This window comes from Mus musculus, chromosome 8 (assembly GCF_000001635.26).
Source record: "Mus musculus strain C57BL/6J chromosome 8, GRCm38.p6 C57BL/6J".
NCBI classification, from domain to species: Eukaryota; Metazoa; Chordata; class Mammalia; order Rodentia; family Muridae; genus Mus; species Mus musculus.
In genome coordinates, this window is record NC_000074.6 from 48,196,382 (window position 1) to 48,219,129 (window position 22,748).

General features: G+C 48.4%; 2 long non-coding RNA genes across 6 annotated transcripts; one reads left to right on the forward strand and one right to left on the reverse strand.

Annotated features, from left to right (window-relative positions):
- Positions 1 to 10,205: 10,205 nt before the first annotated feature.
- Gm32194 lies at positions 10,206 to 22,269 on the forward strand. 4 transcript variants are annotated; one of them, XR_378958.2, is made up of 3 exons: positions 10,206 to 10,352; positions 20,280 to 20,408; positions 22,044 to 22,269. It is a non-coding gene; the product is annotated as a predicted gene, 32194 (long non-coding RNA). The 4 variants fall into 4 exon arrangements; XR_378957.1 differs by lacking the exon at positions 10,206 to 10,352 and adding an exon at positions 15,482 to 15,563; XR_378955.2 differs by lacking the exon at positions 10,206 to 10,352 and adding an exon at positions 16,695 to 16,812.
- Gm51559 lies at positions 15,075 to 17,418 on the reverse strand. Of its 2 annotated transcripts, none has more exons than XR_003947494.1 (2): positions 17,252 to 17,418; positions 15,075 to 15,333 (listed from the first exon to the last, which is right to left on the reverse strand). It is a non-coding gene; the product is annotated as a predicted gene, 51559 (long non-coding RNA). The 2 variants fall into 2 exon arrangements; XR_003947493.1 differs by having other exon boundaries at positions 15,075 to 15,351.
- Positions 22,270 to 22,748: the final 479 nt, after the last annotated feature.

The following is a 22,748-nucleotide window of genomic DNA, read 5'->3' on the forward strand; positions in this document are numbered from 1 at the left end:
ATCCACTTCACGCTGTTAAGAACAGACCAGAGCTGATTGTCCACTCTCTTTGGGAAACACCTCCAGCCTTTGACAGTTTAGAGGGAGAATTCTTTCCTCTTCTTCCAACTCCCCTTCCAGATGGTGTGTTGAGCTGAAAGCAAGTCTCTAAACTGATTGCTGACAAGCCAACAGTAGCTAGCAGGTCAAATACAAATGCACTGTTTGTGCCTAAGGGCTTGACTACGTTCTGGCTTGCTGACCTTCCAGAAAGATCCACAGAGATATATATCCTGAGGTATTCTGCCTGCAGGATCCAGAACTGTTCAGAAAGAATCAAGCAACTGACTCTGTTTTATATCTTGGAAGAAACATCTGGGGAGACATATTCCCAGTACTATGTAGACGTCCAATCTCTCCCAAGGTAGGAACTCCCATCCTTATAACCTATTCAAGAAAGTAAAATGACTAGGTTTTAGGCAACTCCATTTTTCTCACACCATTCTGTTCACATGGGAAGATGAATTCCCACACCCAATACCTTTGAATGAAGCTATGGTCCAGCTTAGCTGGAATGTGGGACCTCTGCCCCTTGAGGAACCCTTGATGCAGTCTTGCAAACGCTAGACAGCAGCCTGTCCTAGAGAGGAGAGTAGAGTTCTCTCCCACCACCCCCTGCACCCTTACTGAAGTATTTTTTTTTTAAGATTTATTTATTATTATATGTAAGTATACTGTAGCTGTCTTCAGACACACCAGAAGAGGGAGTCAGATCTCGTTAGGGATGGTTGTGAGCCACCATGTGGTTCCTGGGATTTGAACTCAGGACCTTCGGAAGAGCAGTCGGGTGCTCTTACCCACTGAGCCATCTCACCAGCCCTTACTGAAGTATTTTAATGCAAATGATGTATATTAGAACACCAGCTCTCTTCCTCTGTTTAATGACTCCAGGAAACCTCTTTCAGAGAGCTACCAAACCTACAGAGAGGAAAGAGTGAACTGTGGAGTGAGGTAGATGGGGACAGGTGACAAACCTCCCAACGTGTGCAGGACAGACCGGCATGATGACTTTATCCTCGCTGATGGGAGCCACGCTGATTCTAAAGACAGAGAACAGAGGTGGCTTCCTCTGAAGAAACCTCCGGAGAACCATTTGGAATGCATGTCTTTTATCTTTCCTATGGGAGCTCTTTCTTCAGTTCCTAGACAAGGCTTGTCACCTGGCTCGGTGTGTATACAAGAAGAGGTGTTGATACCAGAGGCTGAGGAACTGAATTTATGTGTCCAGAGTGTGCATTGTGAGTAGGGGAGACCTAAGTTGAGGTACAGATAGGAATGACCGGCTTAGGGGATAGTCTTGTAGACCCCACTGGGAGGATTTAAAAGTTCCCCCGGAAGGACAGGCAGAGGTCTTAATTCCTTTTACCTTAGAATGTGACCTTGTCCCTAAATGGGGTCATTGCAGATCTAATCAAGCGCAGATGATCTTGAGCCTTAATCCAACGTGACCAAGTCCTTACAGAAGGGGAGACTTGGACATGTCTCGGGAGGACTGGGTGAGAGGTACGAGGAGAAGAAGGTCATGTGGACTTCTGCTCACATTAGCTAACCACGGTAAAGTGCGAATCAGAAGCTGCGGGGGTTTCTGCGAGCACACCTTGAGTTCACACTTCAGCACTACAACCGTGGGAGACACCTAACACACAGTTTGTGGTTCTATGTTACTGCAGTCCTTGGAAGTGAAACCCCTCCCTGGAGGCTGTCAGACACCAGGACAAGGCTTACAAAGAAATAAAGGTAGGTCTTAGCATTATAAGTGTCCAGGGGTCAATTGCAGCAATGGCCGAACCGCAAGTTCCTTTTCTGTTTGCTGTCTGTCTATCTCCTTGCTTTGAGACTTGTTGTGCACAAGAGGCCAAGAAGAGAAGAGCAGGGCCAGCCCACCCAGAGCTCTGTTCCATTTTCCCAATAGAGGAGAATGGGCAGGGGCTGAGGGCTCAGGGTGTGGTGCAGGAAGCCAAGTGGACAGCATCCCTTGACGCTCCAGAAGCCCCAGGATGCAGCGCCAGAGGGAGGGAAGGACGAAAGAGGGAAGGGCAGAAAAATGGATCCCGTTGTGCAGACTCTGAAGTCTCTGATGAAGGGCTCCTAAGGGACCCTGAGTTGTGGCTCTACTCCAGGGCCAGACCTCCGAATGAAGGCACCTGGCAGGGAACAGGGATCATTCTTTCATTCCCTACAAGGCCTACCTCAAGGCTATTCACCAGGTTGAAGTGGGGAAGACGACCTCCCCTTCCCCATGGAATCTGTGAGGTGCAGCCATTGCTGTTCTGCCCGTGGTTGAGGCAGAAAGCTCACGTTGACTTAGAGCCTCCGAGTAAGTGTTTACGAGAAGTATGTGCAATCCAGACAGGAGGTGATGGTGATTTTGGACTGGGATGGATTCAGATCTTAGAATTTGAAATCCAGGAGAAAAATGATGGCTGGTGAGAATAAATTAAGCCATGATCAGGAGGGGTGGGAGGAGCTAAGTGGTACCTTTGAAGGGGTGGGAGGAGCTAAGTGGTACCTCTGGAGGGGTGGGAGGAGCTAAGTGGTACCTCTGGAGGGGTGGGAGGAGCTAAGTGGTACCTCTGAAGAGACTGAGTGTACAGACAGTAGCCAGATCCTTTGTGGAGGTGGGGACCGACCGACCGACCGACCGACCGACTGACACCTGCAAGGACCTGCCCAGGAGAGCAGCCCATTGTTAACAGATTCAAGTCCTGCCATGAGTCAGGGGAGTACACCAGCTCCTTGGACAGCAGACAGCCGGTCCCAAGCATCGAGGACTTGTCAGTTACTGACAGCTGCTCTCATTCGCTTCCTGCTTACAGCTGAGTATGAATTCAAGAAAGCCAAATGTGCTCGCTAACTCTCCACACTGGATGCCCCCACTTTTACTAGCCAGCTTGCCATGTCCCCACGCCAGCGCCTCCAGCTTGGGCAGACCAGAAGCTTTCCCTCTGTCCTATTCTAACTTGGACACTGCCCTCCGACGCCTAGCTTGGAGTTTTTCCCAGAACAGGCCAATCTCTTAGTAGAGCCAACTCTGAACGAGTGGCATTTGCTTGTTTTTTAATCACACTGGTCTTTATTTTCATGATTCCAGTGTGTTTTGTGTGTGTGTGTGTGTGTGTGTGTGTGTGTGTGTGTGTGTGTGTGTGTATGTGTGTGTTGTATGGTGTGTGTGGTGTGTGAGATGTGTGTGGTGTGTGAGATGTATGAATGTGTGGTGCATATCTGAGTCATATGTATGTGTGTGCATGTACATGTGTGTCGGCATGGAGGCCAGAGGAAGGACACTGGGTGTCTGTACTAGCACTGTCCATTGTATGTTTGTGCAGTAAATGTTCATGCGCACTGAATCACCTTCCCAACCCCTTCCTGTCCCTTTTGATGTTTTCTTCCCTGTGATGGGTTAGGGGCATTGGTGACTCAACATCAAGTGGGCATTACAAGGCTACCAACTTCGAATGTTTCCTGTTCTTCCCTCCCTCTGCATCCCCTTGAACACACTTCTTTTTCACCAGTCCTTTTCCTTTCTCCCTCTTCTTCCTCTTCCCCTCTTCCCTTGGTAGAAGTCTAAGGGCCTGGTCATAGATGCTGATCTTAATTACGCACATTGCTGTGTTGAGAGATCCTGAGGAGAGTGGTAAAGCCCACTTCTGTGGGTGTGTGTGAGGATGGATCTAGAGTTGATTGGCATACACCACAGCGATGTCTATTCCTCTTGAGTACATCTGTTGTGGCTGCCATTGCCTGAGGACATCGACTCCCGCTTCTATGGCTTTTAAGGTGATGCACACCAGTGAAGCTCCAAAGGCAGCTGTCTGTCTAGCCTGTCACTTTGTTAAGTTCTGTTTGGGGACTCTCAGCTTCCTGGGTTGAGCGCTTACTGCCTTCTCTGCCTCCAACGTGGTGATGGCCTTTGTTAACTCCTGCAACCATGTGAGCTAATCTAAATTATGTAATATGTTCTTTGTCCTGTTTCTCTAGAGAGCCCCAACTAATACAATTGTCTCTCCTGACAGTCTTCCCAGAGACCAGAGGTGAGAGCTGAGAGCACGGAGTCACAGGCTTTCCTGCGACTGCTGAGCCAACTGCTCGATGCTTGGCCTGGGTGACCTCATTGGCCTTTGGTATCTCTGATGTCTTTGCGGGTGTGGACATTGATTTTAGTTTGCGAGTGTCACTTATGACTAATGTGGTTCTGGTGATGAACAAGCTTTGAAGGGGGAAAACAAACAGGCCGATTGGCTTGTACCTGAAAATTCATTAAAACTAGATCCTAGCAGAGGAAAAGGAGAAGAGAGTTATCAGCATAATTTAGAGGCACGGGGAAGGTCAACCACAGAAAACTCAAGTTCACAGCACATTCAATCAGCGTCATAGAGGAGAATAAACATGTCCTTGTTAGTAATATTTAGGCAGAGATGACTCAAGCTTCCAGACTTGGCAAAATCAGATTCTCCTAAGTTCCTACAATTCTAGCAAAAGATCCAACCAGGGGTTTGGCTTGCTGTTCTTTCCCAATGGTTCAATGGATAAAGGGCTTGCCATGCCGTTATGAAGGCCAGAATTCAAATATCCAGAACCTGTAACTAAAAGCTGGATAGAAAGCGAGGCATGATAGTGCATGCCTTTAGTCCCAGCATTTGAGAGGCCAAAGCAAATTGTGAACCTGAGGACAGCCATGGCCACATAGTGAGACCTTCACTAAAACAAACAAACAAACAAACAAACAAATAAAAGGAGCTGGATATGGTAGTGTCACACATGTATAATTTCAGTGTGATCACAGCAAGACAGGAGACAGAAACCAGAGAATCCCCAAAGCACCCAGGATAGGTAGCCTAGCATGCAGTAGTGAACAAGAGTTCGTACCTCAGGATCGTTACACACATGTACAAACACACACATACATGCCACGCACATACATAATATTTTCTTTTTCCAAAACTAAAGACCCAGAGTGCCTTGTTCATCTGTAGGGCTGAGGCCCCTCCCTGTCTGGAATGTCAACACAGGTTAGTTTTCTTCAATTTCCTCTCTGGAAAAAAAGTGCTTTCTAAGAAAGCTGAATGGGGAAGGCGTCTGAAACAAGACAAACACCTCTAATTTGGGCTTGTCCTTTTTAGGTGATCTTCTAGAAGTCTCCAAGGATCTTGATAAATTAGTTCTCTGGCTCTAATTCCGGGAGTGACGGTGAGAAAGATAGAGGGAAAGTGAAGAGAGGAGAGGAGTTTGAAGATGCATCGGTGAGTACTGGCCAGAGTTCCCAGCCTTCCCCAGTGAGGTGCTGGTTCCGCTTCCTTCACCCTGCCCTCTGAGGATACAGCTTTGCTGGCATTGGAACTGGCAGGGACAAGGCAGGTCCTCCTGGGAAATGCATGGGGTTTCTTCAGTCACATGGCACACTGTTCAACCCCTTACCTTGACTCTTCTCTGACCCTTCATCATAAGGTGACAATAACAATAGTATCATTTCACAAGCTTATTAAGTAGCTAACTGATAACAGTCATATGAAGAACTTAGAATCAGGAATCCCTTGTGTGATGGTTTGTATACACTTGGCTCAGGGAGTGGCACTGTTAGGAGGTGTGGCCTTGTTGGAGTAGGTGTGTCACTGTGGACATGGGCTTTAAGACCCTCATCCTAGCTGCCAGGAAGCCAGTATTCTGCTAGCAGCCTTCAGACGAAGATGTAGAACTCTCAGCTTCTTCTGTCCCATGCCTACCTGGATGCTGCCGTGTTCCTGCCTTGATGATAACGGACTGATCCTCTGAACCTGTAAGGCAGCCCCAATTAAACGTTGTCCTTGTAAGAGTTGCCTTGGTCATGGTGTCTGGTCACAGCAGTCAAACCCTAACTAAGACACCTTGCAAGATGCACTAAATTAAAGATCTTTCTCTTTGTACCTCAAGCAAATCTAAGCTTCATTCTTATGCTTCAGAATTGTGTATGTTACTTATGTAAAATGTTACATATATGTGTTTATGTGGAGGGGTTGGGGGTATTCATGCTAAAGCAGGACTCTGAAAGAGTTGGTTCTCACTTTCTATGATGTGGGTCCTGGGAATCGAACTGAGGCTGTCAGGCTTGGTGGCAGGCACCTTTACCTGCTGAGCCAGCTCATTTAACTAGCCAGGCAAACAATTTGAGGCCCACTGTGTGCCTGCTTCACATACTGAATTGCCTTCTATGGTGCTGAAGAAAAAGCAGCAGTCAGACAGGGGCCAGAGACAGTGTTACCTGTAGAAGTTTTGGAGACTTCTACCCAGGGTAAAGCTGGGATTTCTGACTTGACTACAGAAAAGATTTTCAGGACAAACTAGGAGGAAGCAGGGTAGGAGTTTACTAGGAAGAGATTAAAAGTAGATTTGCAGCACTTAACAAAAGGAGAGGGCGGATCCAGTTTAACAAAAGGTTGCCCAGAGTAGCCAATGGGTAAGCTCCCTGGGAAGGTGACTTCAGAGTTCACCTACGGGGCAAGAGGATGTTAGCTATAGGAAGAATATTCACTTCTTGAGGTAAATTTCACATAAATGTCTCTCTTTCCAAACTGTATCTCTGCACAGAAGGTTTGCTTAAAATAGAGACTCTTAAACACACGTGTGTCACCAGTGCTTTAGAATCAATGAAACGACCTCTGGAGGGTGGCACTCTCAGCGTGGGTACTTTTCAAAGCTTTCCAGATGATGCCAAAGAGAACAGTTGCTGCAATCCTGTCTTAGGGACACTTCATCGGAATGATCTCCTCTATCTTTCTGAAATAAAGCTACGAAGCCTGGATCCCTCTCAATGGCCACACTGAGCCCTGGGAATTTTCCCTGGCTGCTTAAACCGGGCTAGCTTTGGCTGCAGACTCCAGAGGCGCTTAGCCTGAGGTGTGCAGATGCAGATTAAAGTATCTGGGATTCTAGGAGTGCCACGCCCTGGAGCCAGAGGTTCCCAGTCCCTCCCCCATCTTCTGCACGGTGGAACTGCAGCAAGTTGGGTTCATACAAAAGGGAGGGGCAGAGAGCACAGGGGCTCAGACAGAGATCCCTGTGTTAAAGACCTGTGTCCAAAGTCCAGTATTTTCTGATTTTTTTTTTTGAGAACCTAGCAAGCAGATTAATATCACTAGCTTGGTCTCGTCATTTACAAAGTGACAAAACAATTATGTTTTTGTAAAACTAAAAAATTAGTCCTTTTTCTCTCTCCCCTCCCCTTCCTCCCTCTCTCCTTACCCCTTTCTCCTCTTTTCTCTACTCGCCTAAGGTTTAAATCCAGAGCCTTCTACACACTAGGCAATTGCTTGGCTACTAAGCTATACTGCTTTTGTGAAACCGAGCTGGGAGGATCCAGAACAGACAGAAACACGCTGCATAGTCCTGACCACGTGACAGCATAGACCCCGGGAACTGGTGTGTTTTAAGTAGCAACATTGTTACCTTCCCTACACTCTGGAAGCTGCAACATTTTAGCAAGTGTTATAAATGACCATCAGCCCGCTGACTTCAGGCCAGATTTCCCGTCCTCCGGTCCTCTGGGTTTGAGACACACTATAGATGGTGTTTCTTTTCTTGCTGGCACCAGTAACGGCACCAAAGTGATGTCTGGGAGAAGATGCTGAGCCTTAGAATTCTTCCTGTTGGAGGGAACATCTTCACTGATCTCCGGGCTGTACTAGAGCCCAGCTTTGCAGCCCTTCCCTCCCTGGGGGATCAGATTAGCCAGGTCAGCCACTTTGCCACACAGATTGATGGCTATCTGTGTGAACAGGTTGGCTTTATTGAGCAAGTGACCTTGTCTTTGGGGGGTACAGGAAGCAGTGGGTTGTGGGAACTCCTCTTCCAGGCCACAGATGGGGTCCTCCCTGAGAGGGGAATCTCTTGGCTGAGGGCTCTGGGCTATGCAAGCTGCTGGCCAGCTTGGCTCAGGGGCCAGCCTGCGTCACAGAGCTGGATCGGAGTAATGCTAATAAAGCCGAGCTGTCGGTTCCCACAGCGTGTCGCATCTGTCTTCATTGAAGCATGTTCTCAGTAATTTCATTGTGGGGTTTTCCATTAAAAAGTTTGATTAATTCCATAAATATTAAAATAAGACAGATAATTAGAATCCAGGTACTCATTGTTACACAAAAGCAGTAAAGTCTGCTCCAAATTATTATTATTAATAATAATAAGCACCCACACAGCGCTGATAATAGCTGCACAGACAAAGTGATCCACAGTCATTGATATTAATATCGTCCTCCTCCGGACAGTCTGGGCCAGTGAGCTGCAGCTCTCCCTGCGTTCAGGAATCAAGATGGAAACCCAGCCAGATGAACTGTTCTGCTAAGAGGAGCCAGTCCTGTGAAGTGAAGTGAGGTTGTGAAGCTTTGTGTTTAGGTTGAGCTTTGACCCTCGGCGACTTAATCTGCTCGCTCAGCTCCTGGTCTCTGGAGATGATTTCTTCCTTGCTCTCCTGACCAATGTCCTTCTATGTTCAGAAGATGCCACCAGCTTTCTACCCCCCCCCCCCGCCCCCATGACGTGAGAAAGATGGGGGAAGAGGCGAGGGACGCAGTCCCTTGGGTGTTTGCTCGAGAGCAGAGCTGAATAATAGGTGTCTCCAAGCCTGTATATAAATCATGTAGACAAGTTTAAACTATGAATCATTAAGGTAGAAGGGAGAGCACACGGAATCAATAAACAGCAAAGCAAGGGGAAAACCCAGGCTGCACTTAAGCGGAAGCACGGATGTTGTTGCGTTCGGTCATGGTTGTAATTGTCTCACTAATCACTTCATGGTGGATTCCCTAAGTGGGTGCCCTGGAGAATGAAGAACGCCCTGTTCTTATTTTTAATGAGAAGAACAAGTCAACTATATAGAACACCTTCTCGGTTTTCTTAAACACACACACACACACACACACACACACACACACACACACACACTTGCTATTAAAAACAACAACAAAAAAACCAAAACAAAACAAAAACCCCAACTTAAGAAAAGCCTTCTCAGCACCCCAGTGAAGTGCCGAGGGAGACTCACTGTGCAGGCCTCCGGCACAGATCCCTCCCTTGCTGTGTGACGGCCTTGGCTGGAGGGTTGCTACCTTATTGTTCGACATGTTGCCCAAAATCAGATCCCATGAAAACCACGAAGGAGTCTGCCCCGGAGTTTTAAAACTTCTAATAAAATCCTCTCTCTACACACAGTAGTTTGCTTTCTCTGCCTTTGATTTTGACTCACCACAGTATGAAAATATGACATAGAAAATTCTAGAAACAGATAATTTATAAGCTTTCTGTCATTTTTATCACAGTATTTTACTCGTTCTATTGTTGTTGTTGCTCTCTTATTGGGTCTAGTTTAGAAATTACACCTTATCAAAGGTATATAATATAAAGAGAAACCTACTGAGTTTATAAGGTTTGGTTGTACTTAAGGTTTCAGGCAGTCAGTGGATGTCTTAGGGTGTATTTTGATAACAAGGAAGAATTTCTGTTGAGCTAAAGTGAACTAAGACTCTCTTCACTTGGATTACTGGGTCTTTTGGTAAGTCTTCTGAACAGTAGTCTAGGCCCTGTGCGGGATGCATAGGACTAAGTAGGGTCCCGATTGGAGGTTGGGGAGGCTCGTTCCCTGCCTGATGCAGAGGAGGAGAGAAGGAGGATGGGAATTCTCAGGTGTCTGAGCAGCCCTGCTGTTCAGGGATAGTTCCTGATTCGGGAAGGCGCACGACTACTCCAAGGGCATTTCCAGTGCGTAGTTGAGCTTGCATGAGCCCCGACAGAAGGCAAATGAGTGGAGATGGTGCAAAGGGATTAAGAGCACACTGAGGACATTGGAAGTTTAGCAAGAAGGACAGTGTGCCTGTCCAGACCACTGCTCTGGATAGCTGGTGATGGAGTGCAGGGGACATCCACATCTGCTTTCTCCACCCTCCCCCACCACCCAAAACCTGCATCCTGAAAAGGTGGGAGCCATAGTTACCTGGAGGAGGAGTCCCCAAACAGCAGAGGGTTTGGGGAAAAAAAGCCCCTCGCCGTTCTAAATATGCTCTTGCTTCCTGTGGACAGTGATCCTGGGGACAGGGGCCACAGTTAAGAGGCCCAGCAGAATTCTCTGAGGGTTCGGTTGCTGGAACGCTGTGAGAGACTTGGGGGGGGGGGCTCGAGATGGGTTCTCTTAAACAAGAGGAAATTGAGACTAGTAAGTAGTGTGTGGGTCACAGAACAGTACTAGAAGCCTTCAAGAACAGCCATGAACCTGCGTACTGCGGGATTATTGTGCTGGAAGACAAGAGGACCGTGGGGGTCGTTCTATTCTGATCATGTCCCACTACCTCTAGGTTAGTAGGACAGTTTTAACAGAAATCAATGGTTCTTTGAACTAGGGAGGTGTAAAGAGGAGAGTGGCTGATGGGGACGGTGTCTGGGGCAGGTGGTCCCGAGCAGAGGATAACGCAGACCTTTGTAGATGAGGGATTAAGTGTATTCCTTTCCATTTCCGTTTTTCCTTTTTCCGTTCCTCTGGGTCCGATAAGGATGAGAGGCTGAGAGTCATGGCATATTTGGAGCCAATTAGAAGAGATGCTTTCAGTTAGTTATTGGCACTGTCCTTCACTGGTTGAGGGGACCATACGAGACTGAGAGTTTCTTGTCTTTGGGGGCATCCAAACAGAGGACGTAACCCAGAGTTAAATGCAGAATAAACGTTAGGAATTTTCAGAGCACCACTAGGGGGAGTGCTGGCTCTCCAGTTTCCGCCTCTGGGGCCTGGGGATAAAGGCTCCGTGCTCCAGAAAAAAGCAACACACACACACACACACACACACACACACACACACACACACACACACACACACAAAGAGAAAATGGTGGTTGTGGTGATAGGATCCCGGGGGAGCCAGTGCATTTGCAGAGCCCGCTGGCAGTGACTGAGGGCTTGATAATGGAGCCTGATCTCCACCTAGGTGACTTCCTGTTCCGTCCAATGTCCCACTGTAGCGGTCTCAACTGCTGTGTGAGCAGGATGCTTACAGAGAACACCTAAAGCAAGCCTTGGAATGACTTGGTATATAGATTTGATCTGAGATGCGTGTTCCCTATTAAATGCCTTTGCATGATATGAATTTTTCAAGCTTACACCAGAATGAAACACTTGGTTATTTAGTAGAGGATGCCAAATGTTGGGACTGGGAGCCATCGTCAACCGAGTGCGTCTTCCCCATCATTTGCCTCTCTCAGCCCCAAACCTATTCTCCCTTTCTCTCCTCTGTGTGCCTGGCCCAGGACTCTGAAAATTGCCTATCTCCTCTTCCAGTTGATTTAGTTAGCCAACAGGGAGCACCAGAAGCCAGGAGAAGGAGGGGGAATGGGAGAAGGGACTTCCTGTTTGCTTACTGTTCTCATTGTCACAGCACCAACCGTGGTATTTTGTGCGGTTTGTTCCAGGAACAAACTCTCAAAGCTAGCCAGCAGCAATTGGCTGCTCCCGGAGCTTGGAGGCCTGTGGGCTTAGTCTGAGAAATCCTTTTTCTAAGCTTCTAGCTTTGTAGAATAAAGCCAGCCCTTCCACCACTCCTTGGTACCAAGGACAATCCCCGCAACCCTGTCTTTAGTATCCTTTCTACTGTCAGTTCCTAGCAGTGACCCATCTTTGTCTTTCAACTTCCATTGGTCTGTGACCAATTAATTCCCTGTGTTAAATTCTCCCTGCTGAAAGGACCATTCTCCTGACTGGCACTGCAAGGGATGGAGGTGGGGGCTGGAGTGGGGGCGGGGCGGGTAGGGGTTGACACTTCTTAATGAAGTGGTTGCTCCCAGGTCCACCTGTTTGCAGGCCAGTGGGCAGTGTTTATGCTTGGAGGTATGTAAAAGGAGGAGGAAAATGAGTTGGATGTAGCTCTATAGAACAGAGCTCATTCCAAACATAGAGATCCGCCAGCCGCTGCCTCCCCAGGTATGTGCCAACCACTGCCCAGCTAACAGTGCATTTGTTACCACTGATAAATCCACACTGGCCCGGCATCATTACGTCGGTTCAAGGACAGCCAGGGCTACATAGTGAGACCCTGACTTAGAAAAAGAATAACATCAAGGTTGCTTCTGAGTTTGGCCCATTAATGGATAAAACTGCTGTGGACATCCATGTGTGGGATTTGGGGTGGTAGGCAATAAGTTCTCAATTCCTCTTGGAAAGTACCAAAGATGGCAACCTCTGCAGCATCTGGAAGGATGGGTTTAATTTGATAATAAACTGCAGACTGACTTCTAGAGTGTCTGTAAGAAGGGCCTGTCTGCTCTCCTACTCGGTGGTCCGAATTTGGTGCAGTCACTACTGGGACTCAGGCATTCTGGGCCAATGGGGTAGCTCACTGCTGTTCTGGCTTGCAGTCCTCTGCAACATGGTGTGGATACCTTTTCTTAGGCCTGTTTGTCATTTTGTATCTCTTTTCTGGCAAGGTGTCAAGTCTTGGGTCCAGTTTTAGTTGAATTGTGGGTTTTGGGTTTTTGGTTTGGTTTTCCACAGGGTCTCACACACTGTGTAGATCAGGCTCAGAGAAATCTGCTCCTTCTGCCTCCTGAGAACTGAGGTTGAAAGAGTGCACCGGCGTCACACAAGGCCTGCGTCATATTCTGATGGTTGTTTTAAAAATCATCCATGTCTGGCTGGAGAGATGGCTAAGTGGTTAAGAGCATGGATTGCTTTTCCAGAGGTCCTGAGTTCAATTTCCAGCAGCCACATGGTGCCTTACTACCATCTGTAATGGGATCTGGTTCACTCTTCTGGTGTGTCTGAAGAGAGCAACAGTGAACTCACATACATAAAAAATAAAATCTTAAGAAAGTATGTATTCTTTTTTTAAAAAATCTTCCATGTTTTTTTTTAAAGATTTACTTATTTATTTTATGTGAGTACACTGTCACTCTCTTCAGACACACCAGAAGAGGGCATTAGATCCCATTACTGATGGTTGTGAGCCACCATGTGGTTGCTTGGAATTGAACTCAGGACCTCTGGAAGAGCAGCCAGTGATCCATCTCTTCAGCTCCAGCTCCTCCATGTATTTTGTAGAGTGATCCTTTGTCAGTCACATCTTTTGCACGTACGTCCTCTCATCTGCTGCTGGCTGTCCATTCTCTCAACCTGAAAGAACCTAGTGGGGAAACCCCCACTCAATTCTCGATTCGGCATGCACCCAAGAATCACGAACAGATGACCATCTTGATGTAAAAGCATGAGGTAGTTTAATGATGGAGCTCCAGGGCGACACATATCTCCAGCAGGAGACAGAGGTGTCGACCACATGGTGGAGCCATAATGGCGGAGCTCCCGTTCGAAACGTATCTCACGCAGGAGACAGTGGTTTCGACCCCGAGGCTTGGAAGCTAGGGGTTTTTATAGAAAAGGGGTGGGGCTGGGGGAGGAATTGGCGTGGTTTTACATGATTGGTCCATTTAAACATCAACAGACTGTCAGAAGAGTGGGAGATAGGGAGGCACTAGGCCAGTCAGGACATGTGACGATGGGCCTGCCCAGGCATGTCCTGGCCTGTTCTGCTATGTTCTTAGCCCCAGGTTTCAAAGCTCACAAACAACTCTTTGGGCTATTTGACATAAATTACATGAATCACATGTCTCAAGTTTTATTTCCTTTCAAACCCAGCTGGCTTTCCTTGATACACATTTTTTTTCCTTTAACTTTTTTCCTGCCTTGATTATCACTACAGAAAGGTGGAACTCCTGGCTCGGGATCTGCTTTAGGACGATGACACTTCGAGGAAGGGAAGAAAGTGAGTGGGGGCTGTGGGCTGTATGGGGGAGGCAAGGCCACTGGAAGCCAGAGCAGGTTTTAGGTAGAGGGCAAAACTAACACGGTGGACTCCCGAGAGGCAGAAGAAAGGAGATGCCAGATGTTAGAGGACATCCGAATGGTGGAGAGGGGGATCTAAGAGCAAATTTACTTTGAATTTTTGCTCTGGGGTTTGGACTTTTCTCTTCTGGATATAAGAGATTTAAAAAGATAATACTTTTTTGTTTGTTTGTTTGTTTGTTTTTTGTTTTTCAAGACAGGGTTTCTCTGTGTAGCCCTGGCTGTCCTGGAACTCACCCTGTAGACCAGGCTGGCCTTGAACTCAGAAATCCGCCTGCCTCTGCCTCCCAAGTGCTGGGATTAAAGACATTTAATCCACTGCCCTGCTGATAATACTTTTTCTTTTAAGGCCACACATGAGATAATTTCTCCATCCCATTTTCCGTGGTATACAGTCTGGGATGACTTCCACGCTTACTCTTGCAATGGGTGGTCACTCTAGCCGCTCTTACCTAGGAAAGATGCTAGGAAAGCAATTTGATTAAGTGTACTTAGCGAGGACAGTGGAGGCTTCGGTTTATGCGCACACAGTGATAAATTGAAGTACATTGTCTGATAGTATTCTAGGACACCTCCAAGGAGAAGCCTAGCAGAGAGAGTTCTTAGCGCTAAGATTCATGGCACACATGCATGTTTGTGTGTATGTGTGTCTAGGTGTATTTATGTGTGTGTGTAGGTATGTGCTTGTGTGTGTGTGTGTGTATGTATGTGTGTTATCACACGTGTGAAGGTTAGAAGGCCTTGCCTTCCACTTCATTTGAGACAGAATCTCTTCATTGTTTCCGTGTTGCCTATGCCCAGTCAGCCTGCCTGTCACAGGGCTGTCTCTACCTCCTATCATCTACCTGCAAGAGCTCTGAGATCACAGGTGCTAACATTTTTTATGTGGCGTCTGGGGGACTCACACTCAGTTCCTCACACTTGCATGCTAAGCACTTTGACCCACTAAGTCATCTCAGCAACACAGCTCTAGTTTTAACTCTTCCACCCAGGAAGTGGAAAGGTCTGTCTCCCTGGGTGGAACCAGGCATGGAGAAAACTGTGGGATGGGTCTCCTTTCCATAGACCCTCATGCATGTGTGGCGCATCTGTGCAAGAACATGCTAATTGCAGCCACTTAGGGGAATTGATTACCATTAGACCTAAGTGCCAACAGTATCGAAATGATTCTGCCTATCATTACGGATGCGTCGGAGGAAGTTGATTGGAAGCTTTATTTGATTACAACGATAAATTCTCTTGGTCTCAGACTTGTGAATTTCAAGCATCCATGTCCGTTTGCTCATCTGTCTGTCATCGCCACCCAGGAAGGCCTTGTGGGAAACCGAGAGATCCCCTGCCTGCAATCCTTCCTGCTCCGTATACGGCTCAGGACAAAGCTGGTTTTTGAGCTCCTTTTTGTGTTCTTGTTCTTAAGAAGAGTCAGGCTCCTTGCGCATACTGCTCTTTCTGGCCTGGTGATAGACGGGGAACTATAGAGAATCAAAGATCTCTTCCGTTCTTTCCTGCAATTCACCAAAGTTGCTTCTCCCCTGTGCATCGGCTGTCGCGCTCGGCCCTCCCTCTGGGGATACTGACTCTTGTCACTTCCCCATCAGAGGACGACGGTGTGTGTCTGAACAAAGTGTGCCTGCTGAAGATGGAGCCCCGGTGGATGTGTGTGAACTGATCACTCAGAAACGAGGTACTGCTTTTTTATATTAGAATATTCCATTAATTACGTGAGGGCCTATCATGGTCACTTTTTACAAAAGATGCCCAAATTGGTGCACAGTAGGCTCTAGCGGCGAGAGTGTCTGCAAGGCACTGGACGGCTCAGTGGCGCCTGGAAGGATAAGGACATCTCAAATGCATCAAAGACAGGCCCCTTTTGAATCTCTCCATGTGAGCCCGGCCATTTGCAGCCTGCAGTCACATAATGGAAGACGCAGCCTTTGAATTCCCAATTCTCTGAAGAATGTTACATGCGTGGAAGGGTGACTGTGGCAGGCTGGGGACAGATAGGAAGGATGCTTTGAGCCTTTGATCCTATTAGAAGGGAGCAGCCATAAACACAAAGCATCATGGGATCTGCTGCAGACCCAGCCAGCCAATGGGAGAGCGTGAGTGTGTGTGTGTGTGTGTGTGTGACTTTAATGCACTAACTTACACACACATTCTACTCTGTTACTCTTTATTATGACTACCCAGACAAGCAACTCCATTACTTAATTATTGGCTATTAGATAACTGATGGCTTCTTTAGTCAGAGGAGCTCCATAGAATACATGTAGGACTCCATCCTGCTTGGTAGCACATGGGAGTTTTGCAGTCCCCTAAAGCTTTGGGCCCTGAATTCCAGACACAGCTACTGCAGTGACAGAGGTTACTATCGGGAAGAGACACAGGACTCTAAAGGTTTAGAGGGTGCAAAAAAAGCTCACCTTGGGAGCAGTCACTGGCCGTGTGTTCCTCCCTCTAAGGGAAAGCTAGGGGGGCTTTTCAGACACCAATCAGTTACAGTTACCATCCGTTTCTGGAACCCTTGGGCTTTCCTCAGCCTTTGTACTCCATCAGCTGAGCCCCAGACCCTGGCTGGCATGAAATCTGGGCTGAGAGTGGGCATGAGGACATTAGAGCTGGATAGCTTTCCATTGAGTCGGAGGTGATTCCCCTTTCTCAGGTGGGACTGAATCTCACAGACATAGCTGCTGGCATGCACACACACACACACACACACACACACACACACACACACACACGCCATTTTCAGAGCTTTCTTTTGGTAGCATTATGAGGTCACACTGGTGTTTGGAGACCATCAGGGTGGGCATCCTTTCTAATAAGGTCTCTGAAGAAAGAGGATATAGGTAGCCTCTGTCTCATTACTGCTATACAGGGGATAGATGGCAGGCTACTCTGGAGCATGCTTTTGGGATTTGTGGATATATCAAGTAGGTATTTGAATGTGTGTGTGTGTGTGTGTGTGTGTGTGTGTTGTAAATGTCTGTGGGAGTCAGTGTTGGGTATTTCTTCTAAGACACTATCCACCTACAGTTCTATTGTTAATCTTACCAAGCAGCCTAGGATGGCTGGCTACTGAGCCCCAGGACTTTGCCTGTCTCTGCCCTTCCAGTCCTGGGAGCTCTAGCTTGTTTTATGTGGCTTTGGGGATTGAACTCGGGTCCTCATGCTGTCCTAGCAAGCCTTACTGAGGGAGCTCCCATGACTTCATTATTGGTACAGTTGTTTGTGATCACCCGGATCTAGAAGTTTCTAGAAGTAAGGAGGTGTGTGTGTGTGTGTGTGTGTGTGTGTGAGGAGTGATGCCAGAACTAGTCTGTTTTGCTAGATTTAAGAAGGTCACCCAAAGTCCCCCACATTCGTGTTTACCAGAAACCAGAGAGATGATAAGATGAGGTCAGACAGGAGTAGGCTCCGTCCCCATGGGTATATCGTGGTTGTTGACAGAGAAGACATCCCCAGAAACTTCTGGGGGGGAAGGCTGAGTGGTGACTGTGGCAGCCTGGAACAGGTTTTGAAAGCCTAGGGTGGCCAGTTCTTTCTTGGCCACAAGAGAGAAAGTCATGGAGGCAGAAGAGGACCCTCCCCAGAGCTATTGTTACAGAACACAAGGGATTGGCATCCTGGGGCGAGCAAAGCCAAACCAAACTTAGACAACAAACAAACAAAAGAGGGCAGAAAGCTTTCCCGCCCACCTCGGACAAGGGGCACATAGGATTTATTTTCAAAGCAATGCTCTCCCCAAACAAAGGCAGTGTGGGGATTTTACTCAAAGAGGCTCTGAATAACGATCTAGGTCCTGGTTCTCAATGCTGGGACCCTTTAATACAGTTCTTCGTGTTGCAGTGACCCCGAACCATAAAGTTAGTTTTGTTGCTGCTTCTTAACTGAATTTTGGCTACTGTTCTGAATCGTTAGGTAAATATGTTCTAAAAGCCTCAGGTGTCTGACTAGTCACTACAAGAAAGGAGGCAAGGAAGACCCCTCCCTGAGACACTGTAACAATGCAAGGGACGCCAAGGTTCTTAGGTTGTCCTGGTGAAAGCGTTGTTTGGGGCCCCCCAAAGAGGTCTTGACCCACGGGCTGAGAACCACGGATCTAGGGCCTGGCCCACTCCCGGGCCTGCTCCCTACCTGGTTCATTCCTGAGCATGCTCAATTTCAGGCCATGATTTTAAAAGGAAAGGCAGTAGACACGTTTTGGGGTGTGCTTAGCTCAAGGTCATGGTGCATTTGTTTAAAAGGTTAAAGAGACGAATGCTCAGGTTACTTCGAAAAGATCTGGCTTGAATTGTATTAACTTTGGAGTTTGCCCAGGAGGGTGCCCGCCTCACTTAAGCAGTGAGCATCTTTAGAGATACTGGTCCTTGAGTGCACACGGTAAATTTCCACTGTTAAAAGCCCCTTTCCCCACCTCCACTCCCAGTCTGTGATACTGGTTTCCGGTATCAGGAGGACACACCATAACCTTCCAACCTGTCCTCTTTCTCTTTGAGTCATTGGGGGTGTGTGTGGGGGTGTGGGGTTAAGTGTGACCCTTCTAGTCACAGATGGGTTCCAAAGCCCCGAGCTGCCAGATTTCTCACACACATAAATAAATACAGCTACGCGGCATGGGATGCCCTGGCGAATCTGAATGTAAAATGGACAACAAACACAAACTTTATTTTAGTGTAAATGAGTTCTGAATCTTCTCTGGGACATACTGATACAAGCGGCTTGTTCATTGTCGATTTGAAATTCCTATGGCCAATGTCTCCAGCCTCTCCCTTGGCCTTGGTTATTCGGCCCCAGTTCTCACAGGAAGGCTGGTGGAGGTGGGGGCTGGCTGGCTGTTCCAGTTAGCGAGGCTCAGGATCGCCTGGCACCCCTCCCTGCTGGCTTCCTGCGCACTGCCAGCAGCCTGGAGTCTGAACATCCTTTCCACCAGCTGGAAGAGAATCTGGCAGGATTTGAACATACGGGGAGAGGCAAGGGGAGCTTCTGCCTGGGGGGTGGGGGGTGGGGGGTGGGAGGGGGAGGCCTTCCAGCAGGAGGGATACTGCAATCCCGCTGAGCCGCTCTTGGCATCAGCCTCTGCACTCTGATTCGGTCTATTTTAAACTGTCTTCAATTTCCCTCCTGGGGAAAGAGAGGAGGGAGGCTGGGGAGGTGGCGGTGGGTGTGCAGAGAATCAGGGGACTCAGGAGCTGTTGGAAAACCCGAAGCCAGTTAGGTGGCAGAGCTGTGATGAATTCTTAGGAATAGGGACAGGACGTTTAAGGGTTTCGAAAGCCAGGGCGCTTTAGACCTGGTAAAGAAGAAGAAGAGGTGATGGTTAGTGTGGCCAGAGGAAGGGCCATGAGAGACCTCTGCCTAGGAGAGATGCAAGCTAGAAAGGGACTCTGTGGCCTTGGTGCCTCACCTGGTCATGAGGATGAGCTCTGAGAGTGGAGCCTGGCATCTCCCTAAAACAGAGCCCAGAAGGGTAAACAGAGAAGGTACAACCTGTGACGTACACCAGAGGACTGCAGACAGCATCCTGGGGAGCACGTCTGCAGTAGGGTGGGAATTCCCAGCACGAAGGCCTGGCTCCCAGTGTGGGTCTCTTCCGGGCAATCCCATTGGCCTGTGCAGGGCATACACTTGCCTCCCGTAGCCTCACTAGCCAAGTGCGGGTGGACAAGCTTTTCTTTAGGACGGAGGCCCCACGACGTTGCAGGCACCAGCAAGGATGGTACCCAAAAGGATACCTTTGGGGGTTGGTGAGAATAGGGTGGTGTTTTATTGGATTAGACGGGTCAGACATGAGGTCTGAGGCATCAGGGAGTGGGTACTCTGGATGCAGAGGGGCCTGGATCCTGGACCAGATGGGTCATGGTTTCTGAGGGAGGAGGTCTTTGGAGTGCTTTTGGACAGAGGGGGATTGATTAGCTCATTCACTCAACCATTCACTGCTTATCCACAACTGTAACACTCGCTGGCCACCCCGCCCAGTGCTCCGGAGCCTGGGGATCCTAACTTAAGGGATGCCAAAGGGTGGGTCTGGTGCTACGGAGGCAGGAGGCCCCAGGAAGGAGAGCCTCGGGCTTTAAAGTCACGCATTTCTGGCTCCGGGTTCTGACCTAGTTTCTCACAAGTGCCTTTCACTTCAGTTGTCTCCTCTGCCAAACAGGAGATGAGTAGAACCAACCTCTCAGGGTCAGCACTGTTCACTAGAGATGCAGCGTCTCTGGAGCCTTTCACGTGGGTCACAGCACACAGTGTGGACTCAGTGACTCCTAGGAGAGCACAGGGCCAACAGAGCTGAGTCTGGAAGCTGGTTAGGTTTCTTAAGGATGTTATTGTTACCAGACAAGGTGTAGAGGATTTTTAGGTATTTCGTCTCCAGCCTTATTTTATTTCCTGTTAAATATAGGAGACAGCATAGTCTGGACCGCATGGCTTCTGATCAACCCAGATGTATGTGCATCACTCTCTGTGCCTCGGATTCTGTAATGGAGAGAATGACTTACTGATGGTGTAGGGACGCTGAGGATGCGTGGAGGTAAGGTGTTCGAAGTACCAGACAGTACGCAGTACAGTACCTGGGTGTCTTAGTCAGGGTTTCTATTCCCGCACAAAACATCATGACCAAGAAGCAAGCTGGGTGGGGAGGAAAGAGTTTATTCAGCTTACACTTCCACAGTGCCATTCATCACCAAAGGAAGTCAGGACAGGAACTCACACAGGGCAGGAACCTGGAGGCAGGAGCTGATGCAGAGGCCATGGAGGGGTGCTGCTTACTGGCTTGCTTCCCCGGGCTTGCTCAGCTTGCTTTCTTATAGAACCAAGGACTACCAGCCCAGGGATGGCACCACCCACAATGGGCTGGGCCCATTGATCACTCATTGAGAAAATGCCTTACGGCTGGATCTCATGGAGGCAATTCCTCAAGGGAGGTTCCTTTCTCTTTGGTAACTCCAGCTTGGGTCAAGTTGATGCACAGAACCAGCCAGTACACTGGGATGGTTTATATCCACATCGCTCAGGGGGACCAGGCACAGTTCATCCTGCACCAAGGCCACAGCCCACAGCAGATGAGAGCTGAGCTTAGACTTGCCCCAGGGCAGGTCACAAGCCTGCACTGGAGACTGCTGACTTCCGTCTTGGTTAGCTGGATGAGGTGTGTGGAAGCTGGCGGGAAGTGACCATGTCCTCACACATCACCAGAGGTTTCACATGGAGACCAAGGCCAGGTCTCCAGGATGCCTGGAGCCAAGGGAGTGGCTGATGGAGAGGAAGGAGCTGAAGTTCTGGGTACCAGAGACAAGAAAGGTCTCAAGTGTGAGCTGTTGATGGAGGGAGTCATCCCTTAGGAGCCACAGGTTGTCATTGTGTATGCCATCTTAAAAGAACACCATGCTTTAAGTTATTGGGCTTGGTAGAACAAAAGGGGGTCTCTAGCTATTTGATTTCTGGGAACATAGTTTGTTTCCATTCTGTTGTGAGGTCAGCATGAGGAGAAGGATGGGGTGAGGAGAGGCCATAATGGGAGCTGCTGGGGGCAGGGTGGGGTAGAAAGGACTCTGTCACACTGAGCCCAGAGCCACGGGCATCACAGGAGCCCATTACCTGCTGCCTCCACTTTGAGCTGTTAATGAGCTCTTCAATAATTTAGATAATCTCTATAAACGACTGCAGCTTTTAAAATGAGAGCTTATTTTGGAAACAAAGGCCAAGTTTCCAGAGGCCAATATTCAGACATTTTGCAGAACCAAGAAGCCACTTTGTATTTTGTAAGGTTTTGGAATATGGGCAGTGAATGGGACATCCCTATAACTTATGGTTATAGGGTACACTTCTGGGCCACCTTGATCAAGGATCCAGGTACCCAAGAAGCTAGGCTTGCTTATGATGTGGTTCGAGTGGGCCCAGACTGGCCATGGCATCATAGAGAGAAAGAGGGGACAATGTGGTCCCAGTGTGGTACCCTGGACATTGGGGACAGCACGTGCAAGCATGAGAGGTGATGGGTCCCTTCAAAGTGGGAACATCCCACTTTGGGTTATACAATACATTTGGCTCACTGGGGATACCAGAGAGGGTTGGGGTAGACATCTGGAAGATGGGGCTTCCTGCTTACACGTCGGGTGCTAGGAGGTCATGAGCATCATCATTTCGTTTCTTGTCCTTTCTACAGTAGCTGTGGACCATGGGTGAATTACTAGCTTGCAAAGCCTCACTGGAAGACATATTCTCTTCTGGCCCGAAGCTCAGGCAGGATCATCTTTGACCAGAACTACTGAGGACAGGACCCAGAATCTGCCATCAGCCACCACCTCATCCCCATTTTGTCTGGAGCTCAGTGTGTGTGTGTGTGTGTGTGTGTGTGCCTACCAAATACACATGTGTTGTTCTGACCTCCAGTCAAGGCTGGCAGGGATGCCCTATAGAAATCTGGCTCTACACAGCATGGATCAACATGAGACCCTAACTAGCGGCTCCCAGTAGCCATCGGGGAAGCCATATAACTTTCCAGGGTGCTGTTCGAAGACTTGACATTAACCAACTAATGTGATCTCATAGCAGTCTCATGGGTCTGGAATCCACTCTGCAAAAGAGAAGTCCCAGAATGCCAAGTTACACATCCAAGAAGTGGAGTCTGGCTCAGGAACACGTCTACCTATGCCCTATTCTCTATAGCTTTGCTCTTCTCTCCATCCAAAATGCTCTCACACCTTGGCCCTCTGAGGGCCCTTCTCTAGCTCTGGTCTTTGTTATTGAAGTACAGGGGTCATCGGAATGGGGTGATGGCACCAGGCCATCAAGGGAACATCTCTGACTAAAAGGAAGGGTCCACCCAGGGTGGGCTTCTCCAATCACAGCAGCAGTGGGTGTCATCTCA